At 52.1% G+C, this 14,654-nt stretch overlaps 1 long non-coding RNA gene across 1 annotated transcript; it reads left to right on the top strand.

Annotated features, from left to right (window-relative positions):
* The first annotated feature begins 525 nt into the window (after window positions 1-525).
* LOC123382054 lies at window positions 526-2,314 on the top strand. The gene is made up of 3 exons (XR_006589818.1): window positions 526-752; window positions 1,531-1,647; window positions 2,149-2,314. It is a non-coding gene; the product is annotated as an uncharacterized LOC123382054 (long non-coding RNA).
* Window positions 2,315-14,654: the final 12,340 nt, after the last annotated feature.

Below are 14,654 nucleotides of genomic sequence, written 5' to 3'. Positions count from 1 at the left end.
GATCCTGTTCTCCATCAAACTTCTACCTAAAGATTTTAGCATCTGTAAGTGATTCTTGCCTGAATCAACGATGGCTCTGTTGGTTTGAGATCAGATTTCTTACTTCTCCCTCTACACGTATTAAATACATTCGACAGTAATCGCCCTTCTCCCCCATCTATTTGTTTTTATTTTTAGCACAACCATGCACTCCTTACTTGGGTATTTTATTATTTTTTTAATTGTATTGCTTTATTTTGAGAGAGACCGAGCGCGTGCGCAAGTGGGGGGCGGGGAGGGGGAGAGAGAGAAACCCAAGCAGGCTCTTCACCACCAACGCAAGAACCGGGAGATCATGACCTGGGGGGAAACCAAGGGTCGGAAGTTCAAACGACTGAGCCGCCCAGGCGCCCCTGTATTTTTTAATGTATTGTAACCCATTAAATTATTATCATTTTAATATTTATATTGTTCCCAACTTTTCCATCTGGTTCCTAGGTCCTCTACAGTTTCTGAGTGCTTCCTTCCCCGCCTCCTGCCTTCGTCCTCCTCCTCCCCCCCCCCCCCCCACTGTCCCTGCCTTCTCTCTTCTGTCACCATACGATGTTCTAGGCACGCTTCGTCCTTCTGCAGCACCAGCTCTGGGATCAGCAGCCATTTCTTCGAGGAACTCTGTTTCCTGTCACGGACAAGGTTATTGAGAAACCAAGGTCACAGAAGAACTCAGTTCTCCTGGAAGTGTCACTGACCGTAGGCTCCTTTGTCAGACAGAGGTAGGATATGTAAATAGTATATAATAAAAGTGTAATGTCACCCGTGATCCTGGTCCGACACCTCCAGGTTCCTCCTCATCACCCGCCCCGTGTTCGCATCCCCTCCCCCGTATGCCTATTCACGACACTGTGTTTCTACCACTGTTTACCACAGTTTATATTTTCTGCCCGTCTCCCTCACTTGAATGTCAAGTTCCCTGAGCGCGGGGGACGTGTCTGCCTTGAGCACCCTTGTGTCTCGAGCGCCCTGCTTGGTGCGCGGTAGGCACTTTGTGTATTTGTTGGATGAATGGCTGCTTTTCCTCGGCTGGTCCCAAGGAGTGCCCCAAGGGACCTTTTCAGGGTCCCGTGCTCTCCCTGGTTAGGGCCTCCCCCTGCCTTGTGCTGCCCGCGCTCAGCCCGACCCTCGCCACCCCCATCATGTCACTCACCCCGCCGTCCTACTGTCAGCTTCCCGGGTGCGGGAACCGTGACCTATTTGCCTTTGTGTCCCCGAACCCGGCCAAGTGCCCTACCCACGCCAGGTATATCCCGTGGACATTTGCTGCATTAGACGAGTGATTTTGCTCAGATGCCACAAACTGGAAGTGAAGGCGCCAGAATTCAGACCTCCTCTCGCCTCGAAGCTTCCATTCCTTTCCACAGGGGAAAGAGGACCCAGCTTTGAAGACGGGGGAGGATGTCGTGAGCGAGGAGGCGGGGTCAGCATTTCAAGGCCCGGTGGGCAGTCGCCTGCCTTTCATCGGCTTCTTTGCCCTTTGCGCCTTCTCTGTTTCAGAGATTCCTGGGTCGCGTGGTTTGACTTTCGTCCCAGCTCTCCATCCGTCACATACGTGTCGCAAAGTAAGGAAGATTGAGCCCAGACAAGAACTGGGTGTCAGGAGGGGGCCAGGAGGTGAGTCTACCCTCTGGCCTTCTGGCCTGAAGCTCAGACTCGGCCGTGTCGGCCCCTGGCCCTTGGCACCTGCCGTAGCCTTGGCCCCGAGCTGACAGCTTCGCTCCGTCCTGGCTTGGCTCTGATGGGCCAGACCATCCGGCCCCCCTGTATGCAGGAGAGAATGTGGCAAAAGGAAACATACCTCCCGATACCTCAATGGCAGCTGCCTCAGACCATTTAGGGAAGTCGAATGTAAATGCAGAAATTAGTTAAAAAAAAAAAATCAAAAGCCTGTATGGCCAACAGCCCGAGGAACCTGGACTCCGGGCTCCACTGGCTTCGGGACTTTGGCAAGGCCTTGGGTGGACCACCCAGCCCTTTGGGTCTCGGAAGGGAAAACGAGATGGAAAGAAATCCGACCTGGGTGGGGGCAGCACTCTGCGGGGGCGGAGAGTTGGGGTCCCCTCGCGGCCCACTCGAAAACAGTGTGTTTTTTCGTTGTACGACTGTTTGTGGTAGAGAAACCGGACAAAACCTAACGTACACGTGCACCATCGTAGAAACAAGCTCTCACGTACACAGCAAAGTGGAAAACAAAAACGCGGAACGCACCCACGTCTTGCACTCTTGTGCGTGCACAGCCTGTGCGTCTGGAAGGAGACACAAGAAACTGCTACCAACAGCTTCTTCGGTAGAAAAGGAATTGGGGGTGGGGCGGGGATGGGGCGGGAGGGGGGTGCCTGGGTGGCTCTCGGTCGGTTGAGTGTCCGACTCCTGATTTTGGTTCCGGTCGTGGTCCCAGGGTCGTGGGATCGAGCCCTTTGTCAGGCTCATGCATGGAGCATGGAGCCTGCTTAGGGTTCTCTCTATCTCTCTCTCCCTCTCTCTGTCCCTCTCCCACTTGCACACATGCGTGTTTACTCTCTCGCTCAAAATAAATAAATAAACCTTTAGAAAAAAAAAAAAGAGTAGTGCCTGGGTGGCTCAGTCGGCTAAGCGTCCGACTTCGGCTCAGGTCACGATCTCGCGGTCCGTGAGTTCGAGCCCCACGTCGGGCTCTGTGCTGACAGCTCAGAGCCTGGAGCTGCTTCGGATTCTGTGTCTCCCTCTCTCTCTCTGCCCCTCCCCTGCTCGTGCTCTGTCTGTCTCAAAAATAAATAAAACATTAAAAAAAAAAAAAGAGTTGGACGCTTAACCGACTGAGCCACCCAGGCGCCCCTACACATATACATATTTAACACAGAGAGAGACAAATGTATATATATAATGGAGAAAGAGGGTTTTGTAGTTATAAATGTATGTGAGCATATTTATGTACATACCTATATATAAATGTTCCATTATAGAAATATAAGCGGTCTAGTCAGGTCTGAAGGAGTTGAAAGTGAAATTACAAGCAGCCTCAAGGGCAGAGAACACATCTGCCAGGTCACTGCTGGTCCCCAGTGTCTAATGCACGGTTCCCGTGCTCGGGAGGAGCCCAGGGGCTGCTAAACACCAAGCCCACAGTGAGCCCCACCTCATCTTGCGCTCGTGTCTAGTAGGTGGGATATTTCTTTTCCTTTTTTGCTTTTCCCTTTTTTTTTTTTTTTTTTTGAAGTAGGCCCCACACCAGCGTGGGGCTCAAACACACAACCTCGAGATCAAGAGTCACACGCTGTCCTGACCGAGCCGGCCGGGCACGCATAGGCTGGATATTTTTTAACTTTCGTGTTTTACTTCCTGTTCCACAGTTGTACATTTTAGCTTAGATAAAACACTGCTTTCTTATTTTATCTTCCTTGAGCCTTCCAAACAGGGCTGGGAGGTGAGGGCTGTTATCTGCGTGTTACAGAATAAAAAATAAAATGAGGCTGAAAAGCTGGAGGCCTGGCCCAAATCTGCACGGCTGTGTACTAATGGGATGGATTCCAAGCAGTCTTAACGGCGACGGCTGACGTTCGCTGGGCCTCTGCCGAGTGCCGGGCACTGTATGGATACAGTATTATTTAATTAAAAAATTTTTTTTGATATTTATTTATTTTTGAAAGAGACAGAGGAGAGGAGGCGCAGAGAGAGGGGGAGACACTGAGCCATCAGCAGGAGACACAGAATCCGAAGCAGGTTCCAGGCTCTGAGCCATCAGCACAGATCCCGATGCGGGTCTCGAACCCACGAACTGCGAGGTCACGACCTGAACTGGTCACTCAACCGACTGAGCCACCCAGGCGCCCCAGTATTATTTAATTTAATCCTTGGAAAAACATGATGCCCATTGTACAGATGAAAGAGTAGATTCAGAGGTAAGGCAAACATGTACAAGGCCAATGAGTCAAGGGCTAGAAATGGGTCCCTGATTTTTTTTTTTTAAGTTTATTTATTTTGAGAGAGAGAGAGAGGGCCTGCCAGTCGGGGAGAGGCCGAGGGAGAATCCCAAGCAGGCTCTGCACCGTCAGTGCCGAACTCTATCGGGAGCTCGAACCCATGAACCACGAGATCATGATCTGAGCCAGGATCTGATGCTTAACCACTGAGCCACCAGGCGCCCCGAAGGTCTCTGATTTGTGTCTGTTGCTTTTTCTAGAGCACGCGGCTCCTCCTTGAGGCGCTAGGGCACATTTTGGGGGGCATGTGCATCACTAGAGGGCCTGTGAAAACACCAGCTGCCGGGCCTTCTCCCCAGGGTTTCTGATTCTGCGTGGCTGGAAGGAAAATTCGCGTTTCAGGAGGTGCTGCTGGTGAGGCTTTCTCTGCCTGTCCCTGCAGCTTCGGGGTCCTGCTCACGCTCCACTGGAGGGGGCCCCTGGATGGAGTCTAGGCCCTAAACCGATGCATGGCCCTCAAACCAGCAGGACTAAAAGCCTCCAGCTCGAGTTCAAGTTTTTTTTTTTTTTTTTTTTTCACGTTCAAGTTCTTGTCTGTGCTGGAACCATGAGAGTTTTTACAATTCAAAAGCACCCCGGTAATCTTCAGGAGGAAAGGAGTTTACTGGAAGGCCAGAGGTAGCTTCTGGAACCACCAGAAAGGCCGGATAAGAAACCTGCAGCATGGACAGGGGCCAAAGCTCACTGCCGATCTGCCCTGATGAGGACACACCTACCACAGGCCCGGCAGGACAGACACACAGTCAGGAAGGCCAGCACCGCTGGCCCCAGACTCTGGAGGGCGCCACTGGCCCCAAGACGGATGATGCCATGTGCCCCCACCCCCCCCCCGCCCCCCCCCCCCCCCCCCCCGGTCAGCTGCAAGGGATGCTGGGAGAGCAAATCTCTGGCTTTGAGGCCTCCAGCGAGGGTGCAAAGCTCCATCTCCTAATGCCCCAGACGTGGCGATTAGACCTTGGGCCGCCATTGAACACCAAATGTCCACACCGATGGCAGCGTTGTCCCCGGGCTTTTGCCGGACGCTGAGGTTTGCTTCTATTCTTATGTTCTTGAGTCATGCTTGGGCTAGTCAGCCAATTCGTGAGGCGCTGTTCCCGCTAACAGTCATTTGCTGAGCCCTCCCTCGCATGCAAGGAGATGTAAGAGGCAATTTGCTCGAACGGTTTTCACGCACAGGAAATGGTAGCCTGCCCGGCCAGGCTTTATTCTGAGGAAACCTTTCAGGCATCTCTCTTTTTTTTTTTTTTTTTTTTTAATTTTTTTTTTCAACATTTATTTATTTTTGGGACAGAGAGACACAGAGCATGAACGGGGGAGGGGCAGAGAGAGAGGGAGACACAGAATCAGAAACAGGCTCCAGGCTCTGAGCCATCAGCCCAGAGCCCGACGCGGGGCTCGAACTCATGGACCGCGAGATCGTGACCTGGCTGAAGTCGGACGCTTAACCGACTGCGCCACCCAGGCGCCCCCAGGCATCTCTCTTAAAGTGCCACAGAAGGACAGGCCCCGTTTTGCAGGGAGCTGAAAAAACCCCTGTGTTAAAGCATGCATCCACCTGACCTGTCGTTCCGGGCCCGCGACGCATCCCACTGGAGGGTGCGGGGGGGGCGGCAGGCGACAGGGACAGAACCAGCAAAGAGGTCTGCAAAAGCTTGAAAGGCCACAGCGCTGAAGGAACAGGTTTGGGGGGGCGCCTGGGGGGCTCAGTCGGTTGGGCGACTTCGGCTCAGGTCATCTCAGGGCTCGTGGGTTCGAGGGTTCGAGCCCCACGTCAGGCTCTGTGCTGACGGCTCAGAGCCTGGAGCTGCTTCGGATTCTGTGTCTCTCTCTCCCCCCACCCCCCACTCATGCACTGCCTTTCTCTCTCTCTCTCTCTCTCAAATATAAACATTAAGAGAGAAAAGGAAAGGAAACGGAAAAGGAAAGAAAAGAGAAAAGGAAAGAAAAGAGAGAAGAAAGGCAAGGAAAAGAAAAAAAAGAAAGAGAAGCGAGCTTGGTTCTCAGTGCGGAAAAGGTTTCAAAGGAGCAGGGGTTTCCATGCTGGCCTCTGTATCTCCAGCTCCTCCCCCACTCACAGCCATCCTGCACCCTGCTGCCAGAGAATCTTCCAGAAGCAGCATTTGACAAAAATTTGTTGGCTTATTTATTTACTTTTGAGAGAGAGTGAGACAGAGCATGAGTAGGAGAGGAACAGAGAGAGAGAGACACACAGGATCCGAAGCAGGCTCCAGGCTCTGAGCCATCAGCACAGAGCCCGAGGCGGGGCTCGAACTCATGAACTGTGAGATCAGGACCTGAGCGGAAGTCGGAGGCTCAACTGACTGAGCCACCCAGGCGCCCCAAGAAGCAGCATGTTAGTCTGTCCCAGGGTGGATCTGACCCCTCGCTGGCTCCCCTCATCCCTCTGGTCAGACTCAGGTGCCCAGGGCAGGCGGGACCGCCCAGCCCCCTTCGCCCTGCTCCTGCCAGGCTGGCCACCTATTGACGTCAGATGGCCTTGCTCATTGTCATCTCCGTGGCTGTGCTGTTCCCTCCGGCCAGAAGCCCTTCCCAAACTTCTTTTCTTTCCAAACCTTTCCTGGTCTTCAAGGCTTAGCTCACATTTCTCCTCTTTCTGACCACAGACTTTGCCCTCCCCCTGTGGTTGTCTGTCCCATTGACTCGACTCATGCATTCATTCAGCCGTCCATTCACTCAACACAGATGTACCCGGGAGGTAGCAGGTGCCGTACTGGGTGTTGGTTGTCGAGAACAAGAGACTCCTATCTTCAAGACCATAAATGCCCGCCAATGAAAAAAACCTCAGCACACTCGTGCAAAGGGCCACGAAGGGAAGGATGTACTGTGTGGGCCATGAGAAAATGTCACAGGGCAAGTGGCAACATGGCCTCCCGGGAAGGAAATTCGTCACGCAGCAAAACTGGAATTGGGATTAGCCAGGGAGAGAGAAGTTTGTGAACCTTCCCAGCTACGACTCTAAAACTGTTGGAAGAAAACACACCAGGGAAAAAGCTTGGCAATGGTTTCTAGTCATTAGGAAAATGCAAATCAAAACCACAGTGAGATACCGCCTCACACCCATTGGGAACCTACAAAAGACCCACGAGATAAAAGTGTTGGCAGGGAGGCAGGGAAGGTGGGACCTTTGTGCCCTGATGGTGGGAACATAAAAGGGCGCAGCTGCTATAGAAAACAGCATGGCGGGGGCGCCCGGGTGGCTCAGTTGGTTGAGCATCCAACTCCGGCTCAGGTCACGATCTCGGGGTTCACGGGTTCAAGCCCCACGTTGGGCCCTGTGCTGCCAGCTCGAAGCCTAGAGCCTGCTTCGGATTCTGTGTCTCCCTCCCCTGCTTGTACTCTCTCTCTCTCTCTCTCTCAAACAAACAAAAAAAACACATTAAAATTTTTTTTTAAATGGTTGAGATAAAAAATGGGTACAATGATAAATTTTATCTTATGCATCTCTTACCACAATGTAAAATATTTTATAAATTTATTTAGAGAGAAAGAGAGAGAGAGAGAGAGAGAGAGAGAGAGAGAGAATCCCAAGCAGGTTCCATGCTCATCACGGAGCCCCACGCAGGGCTCGAACTCACCAACTCCCCGACTGTGAGATCGTGACCTGAGCTGTAAGCCAGTCCGGCACTCAACCGACCCAGCCACCCATGCGCCCCCTACAATTAAAAAAAATTCAACAACCAGTAAGAAATATGTTAACCTAGATAATATATGGGGTGGGGTGGGGAAGAGCATCCCCAGATGGCAGATGAAGGCCCCCCCCTGGGGTCACGATGAGGGAACTGCCCGCCTTCAGACCGTCCTCAACAGCTCGGAGTTTACCCCGAGGACAGAGGGAAACCATTAAAGCGGCCGGGAGCCCGGGAGGGAGGAGACTTGATCCGACAAAGATCACGCGAAGCAGCCGGGTTAGAGGCCCCGCAGCTGGCCGGGCGGGGAATGCTGGCAGTTTAGGCAAAGTGGGAGGCGGTGGGAACGGAGGGTGTGGGCTGCCTGGAGGCGCATTCGGCCTGAACCGGCACAGCGCACGACCTGGACGCCGTCCCGGAGGCGGAGGCGGAGGCGGAGGCGGAGGCGGGCTCTGGCGGCTCAGGCCTCTGGGTGGACGTGGGTGCCGCACGGACAGGGAGCCGCGGACCCCGGGGGAGGAAGGCATTGCAGACAAAGGCGCTGTCCTCTGCGAGATCTGGCCGGCACCCCGGGTGTTCCGGGCTGCAGCCAGGCTGAGGGTAGAAGCGATATTTTAAATACATGGCATTTAAAGCCCAGGGAGAGGATCAAGGGGGGCGGGGAGAGTCAGGCTGAGCTCCCTGCACCCCCGGGAGCTCTGAAAGCCTGGAAGGGGGGGAGCAGTACCCCCACCCCCACCAGCAGAGGGAGGCAGGGAGGGGGAGGGGTCCGCCGTGCAGATCTCACAGGCCGGTGAGGACAGCCTGGGCGCAGGTGGGGAAGCAGCGGTTGGACCCCAAGGGGAGAAGGTGGCAGATATTGGGGGCAGGGGGTAGCCAAAGGGCCCCCCCCCCCCCGCCCCTGGGCCGGTGGGAGGGTGTTATCTAGATCTGATCAGTTTGTTGTTGTTGTTTGGGTTTTTTGATCAAATATTTAAAATTCTCCCCTTCTGTTTTACTTGCAAAAGGGACGCATGCTTCTGGGAGATGGCGGGAACCCCAGGGCCCTTCATCATAGAGGAATTCAAGGGCGCAGAAGGTCTGCACTGAGAGGGGACCCCATCCGGAGTTTCCGGGGTTGAAGCGCAGTTTTGTGTATTTGGGCTGTTGGGAGCTTACGTGGGAGGGATCAGAGCCGGGCTGTGGGTTGAAGGCGAGGGCCTGCAGGATTGGAGGTCTGGAGGGGGGGAAGGCTAAGTCCAAGCTGACAGCTGCGTTTTTCAAACTCTGGAGCCCGAGGTGAGGTCCTCAGGGGAGAGGAGACTCCAAACAGGCGGCCGGCTGGCTCCTGGGGTCCCAGCATTGGCCTCCTGTGGCTCCTGTCCCGCCACTGACACAGCCCTGTCTCCCCGCCTGTTCCCGACCCAGCAGCCAGCTAAGCCTCTAAAACATTCCGTGAGATGACATCACTCCCCGACTTCAGATCCTTCCTCTTGTCACAAAGAGCGCCTCGCAGGGCCTCCCTGCCCTAGGTCGGGTGGCCCATCCCCTCCCAACTTGGCTGCTGTTGTCTCCCCCCAGCCCTGCGGGCTCTCAGCAGTTTTGCAACCACCAGGTACGTGAGCCACAGGCCCCTTGCACTGGCTGCTCCCTGCACTAGGCCAGAGTCTCTCAACCTGGGCACTACTGACTCTTTGGGCCAGATGATTCCTTGTTGTGGGGGCCGTCCTGTGCATTGTAGGATGTCAAGGGCCCCTCCCTACTAGACTCTCCTCCAGCCTCAGTCGTGACAAGCAAACACATGTCTTCAGACATTGGCAAAAATCACCCCTTTGGGGTAAGAGGGCAGAATCGCCACTGGCTGAGAACCACTGGCCTGGGGCAAGCTTTCACTAGACACTCACCTTACGTCCTCCTCTTTCAAATCAGGGACACGTGGCTGGATCAGTGGGTACAGCATGTGATTTTTTTTTTTTTTAAGTAAGCTGTATGTCCAATGTGGGGCTGGCTTGAACTCACAACTCTTGATCTTGGGGTTGTGAGTTCAAGCCCCCCATTGGGCGTAGAGGTTACTTAGGGAAAAATCAAAACACAAAAAAAATTTGGGGTGCCTGGGCGGCTCAGTCGGGTAAGCGACCAACTCTTGATTTGGCTCAAGTCATGATGTCATGACTTGTGGGATCGAGCCCCACATGGGGCTCTGTGCGGAGCCTGCTTGAGATTCTCCATCTCCCTCTCTCTCTCTCTCCCCCTCCCCTGCTCGCACGCTCTCTCGCTCTCTTTCTCAAAATAAACAAACATTAAAAAAGATGGAAAGGGAAGGAGAAAAAAATGGGCAAAAGATTTTCACAGACATTTCTCTAAAGAAGATGTGAAAACGGCCAATGAACACAGTTCCTCAAAATGTTAACTACAGGCTTCCGTACGACCCAGCAATTCCACACCCCGGTGTCTATCCGAGGAAATTAAAAACATGTTTACACAAAAGTCTGCACATGGAATGTTCAAAGCAGCATTATTCACAACCGCCAAAAAGTAGAAGCGACCCAAATGTCCATCAACTGACGAAAGGATACGTAACACGCGGTGGGGCCCTACAACGGAGTATGATTTGAGCATAAAAAGGGACGAAGTCCTCATGTGGGCTACAACATAGATGAGCCTTGAGAACATCGTGAAAGAAACCAGACCCAAAAGACCGCATATTACGATTCCACTTATATCACACTTCTGGAACAGGCAAATCCATAGAGACAGGAAGAGCGGTTGCCTAGGGCTGGGAGAAGGGGGAATAGGGAATCGATTGCCCCTGGAGTTTCTTCCTGGGGTGATAAAAATGTTCTGAAATTGGCTGGTGGTGACAGTCGCACAACGTTGTGAATATCCTGAAAATCACCGAGTCTTAACACCCCAAAAGGGCAGAGTTGATGGGATACGGGTTACGTGTCGGTAAAGCTGCCATTCAAAAAAAGAGAGAGAGACTTCCAGTTTCCCGTCCTGCGTGTTAAGGAGCTTGGGGGTTGTCACTCCAGCCTAACAGGTAGAAAGCTGAACAGAGCAAACACCGACAACTCTTAGACTCATCTGAGAACTGAGGTCACGGCAGCAAACTGCTGTCACCTCGAAATGGAGAGATGGACGGGCAGATACAAAGAATTACAACTTGCGTCTGACTTCCGCTCTCAGGTCACGATCTCACGGTGTGTGAGTTCGAGCCCGGAGTCGGGCTCTGCGCTGACAGCTCGGAGACTGGAATCTGTTTCGGATTCTGTGCTTCCCTCTCTCTCTCTGCCCCTCCCTCGCTCTCTCTCTTTCTAATAAATAATAAAAAAAAAAATTTTTTTTAAAGAATTACAACTTACCAGAGCAGAAACCTCCATCAGGTTGGGGGGCAACTGAGTGGCTCTTGAGGAATTGCTGGGGGCTCAGTGTAGACAAGTCCGAGAGTTAAAAACCCCAGGGAGAGGGGTGCCCGGCTAGCTCAGTGGGAAGAGAACTCAACTCTCGATCTCGGGATAGCGAGTTCGAGCCCCCCTCCAAGAGCCCCGCTAGGTTCTTACAGTGAAGATGGGGAGGAAATCCCCCTCTGCGCCTCGCAAGGGAGGGAAAAGTAGCCGTTTTGAAATTCATCCGGAACATTCCGTCCTTCTTGCCAAGGCCTGGCCTCCAGAGAAGCTATTTTACCAGAGCCTAACCTACTGAAATGTAATCACAACCTAACTCACCTGGCAGAAGGGAAGTACCCACTCCCAGCCCTCCCTGGTGGTTCTGGCCCTCCCAAGGGGGAGAAAGAACTGGAAGCTTGCTGCACCTGAAACTAATGTGTGTGATACATGTGGGTCAACTAGGCTCCAGGGTGGCTAGAGTATGCGACTCTTAATCTCCAGGTCGTGAGTTCAAGCCCCGTGCTTCAGGGCCTGGAGCCTGCTTCGGATTCTGTGTCTCCCTCTCTCTCTCTGCCCCTCCCCCACTCGTGCTCTGTCTCTCAAAAATAAACATTGAAACAATTTTTTGAACAAACAAACTTGGGGCGACCGGTTGGCTCAGGGGGTAGAGACTCTTGAATTTGAGGTCCTCAGTTGGAGCCTCATGCTGAGCGTAGAGATTATTTCAATAAATAAAACTTAAAAAGTAATCAACGAACAAACGAAACTCCGGTTAAAAACAGTAACTGAGAAGCACCTGTGAAGCTTACAGCCCAGGGAACCCAGGCTCGCTAACAGGGCTCCCCTCCCCCACCCCTGGCGGCCGCATCACTAAAGGTCTATTTATAGCCGTCTCTTTCACCCCGTGCCTGCTGTCTGGCTTGCGGACAAAAATTTACAAGCCGTACTAAAAGTCAAAACACAGTATGAAGATAGACTCAGATACGGCAGAGAGGAAAATGTAAAACTGCGGCCGCCACTCGGAACCCTGGCTCTCTTTCTCTGCTTCCAAAAAGGATTCGCGTCTGATGTTGCAATTTTGGAAATTTGGACACAGAGTAGACAAGATCACATTTTTGGTGCCTTCCGTGGGAACCCGGCAGAGGCCTGCTTGGCAGGGGGCGTGGCTTCTTCCCGAAGTCACCCTTCTGCTTCTCAAGTTCCCAATGTCCTTTCCTGCCTTTCACAAATGGGATCTTTTTCAGAACTTGCCAGCAGAGGAGGCATTTAGGGTTTGTGGGAGTCTGGCATTCTGGTGTCTCTGTCGCGCAATTCACATAAAGGTCACGAAGGAGTCTGAGCAGGCTTTTTTCTTGGAGAATGAAGGCAACAGAGGCCACACTTGTCTCATTCCAGATCTTAAAAAGAATGTTTCTCCAGTCTCTTTTTTTCTTTTTTCTTTTTTTTAAAGCTTTTCTTTTTAAGGGAAGCCTGAGTGGCTCAGTAGGTTGAGCGCCTGACTTCGGCTCGGGTCATGATCTCAACAGTTTGTGGGTTCGAGCTCCGTGTTGGCTTTGTGCTGACAGCTCAGAACCTGCTTGGGATTCTCTCTCTCCCTCGCTCTCTGCCCCTCCCCCACTCTCACTCTGTCACTCTCAAAAAAAAAAAATAAATAAATACACATTTAAAAAATTAAAAATAGGGGCGCCTGGGTGGCTCAGTCGGTTGTGCGTCCGACTTCGGCTCAGGTCACGATCTCGAGGTCCGTGAGTTCAAGCCCCGCGTCAGGCTCTGGGCTGACGGCTCAGAGCCTGGAACCTGCTTCCGATTCTGTGTCTCCCTCTCTCTCTGCCCCTCCCCCGTTCATGCTCTGTCTCTCTCTGTCTCAAAAATAAATAAATGTTAAAAAAAAAATTAAAAAATAAAAATAAAAATAAATTAAAAATAAGTAAAAAATAAGAAAACACTGATTATAACTCGTGTCTACCTATGTGCCTCTCACCAACCAGCTTCCCTGACAGCCCCAACATACAGTGATCACCATCCTGAATCTTGCATTAACTCTTTCTTGCTCCCCCGCCTTTATTAAAGTATGATCGACAGATTAAATTATATATATTGAAGATATACAGCATGGGGGCACCGGGCTGGCTCAGTCAGAAGAGCATGGGGCTTTTGATCTCAGAGGTCATGAGTTTGAGCCCCACGTTGAGTATGGAGGTACTTAAATAAATAAACAAAACAAAATTTTTAACGTGCACAACACAATAATTTGATATATGTATAGGCTGCGAAATGATTACCCCATCAAGCCAATTAACAGATCCATCACCTCACGTGTGTGTGGTGACAACAGGCGAAATCTGTTCCCTTGGCAAATTTCAAGCACACAATACATCGTTATCAACTCTAGTCCCCGTGTTGTACATCAGGTCTCCAGAATTTGTTCATCTCATAACTGTAAGTGACCAACCTGTTCCCATTTCCCCCTTCTCCCAGCCCCTGGCCACCACCATTCACCTTTTTAAGATGCCACATGGGAGTGAGATCGTGTCGCTTTTACCTTTCTGCAACTGGCTTCTCTTAGCATTGCGTCCTCTAGTCCCATCCACGCTGTTGCAAATGGCAGGGTATCCTTCCTTTGTGAGGCTGAAGAATACGCCATTGTATATACGCACCCCATTTCCTTTATCCATTCATCCATCAATGGACATTTGGTCCACTTCCCCGCCTTGGCGATCGTGAATAATGCCGCCGTAAAGATGGGGGTGCGGCTACATTTTCGAGAGTGTGATTTCATTTCCTTTGGGTATATACCCAGAATCACGAGTGCCGGATCATACAGTGGTTCTATTTTGAAGTTTTTGAGGAAACGCTAGACTGTTTTCCACGGCAGCTGTAAGCAATTTACCTTCCCACCAAACGCACACCAGGTCGGCCTTGCTCCACGCTGTTGTCCGCACTTCATACCTTTTGCGGTTTTGATAGTAGCCATCCTAACAAGTGTGAAATGATGCCTCGTCGTAGCTTCGGTCAGCATCTCCCTCAGGTTCAGTGACGTTGAGCGTCTTTTCGTACACCTGTTCTAAGCGGCGTGGGGACAGGCCTCCCGACGGATGCCTTGAACACTCTGAGGTTGGCAGCCCTTTGCTGACTTCTGAGCCTCGGTTGCTGTGCTCTCGGCCTCTCCCCCCCCTTCTCCTGCCAATACCTCAGGATTGCGGGAGGGGTGGGGAAGTAGAGTGTCCCTTGGGCAGTGTCCTGCACCGCTGAGGGAACTGGGTACCCGCTCACCATGCGTTCGCCTTAGCCCCTGGGAGACATCGCGGGCTGGGGTGGGAGGGTCTCTCTCCGCGCTGGGCTGTGCTGCCTTCGGGAAGGCGCCATGAGGGAACGTGAAACTGATCATCTTATCCATTTCAGCGTGTCTCAAATGTTTTCTTCCAACAGGGTGCTGGAACTTCGCTGGACTCCTGGACTCCCACAAAGATACTCTCATCCCTGGCTGGTTTCCAAAATCAATATTCTGTGCCGGGATGATGTAGGTAACCCCTCTTCTGCCAACTCGTTGACATCACTTGGCGTGGCTGTCTCTTGCGTGTATCACATACGTGCGTGGTGCTAAAATATTGCTTAATTTTAGTTAACTATTAGCTTTATAAAAACGCTAT

Source organism: Felis catus, chromosome E1, assembly GCF_018350175.1.
Source record: "Felis catus isolate Fca126 chromosome E1, F.catus_Fca126_mat1.0, whole genome shotgun sequence".
Classification (NCBI taxonomy): Eukaryota; Metazoa; Chordata; class Mammalia; order Carnivora; family Felidae; genus Felis; species Felis catus.
This window is presented reverse-complemented; position numbering and strand designations above follow the sequence as displayed.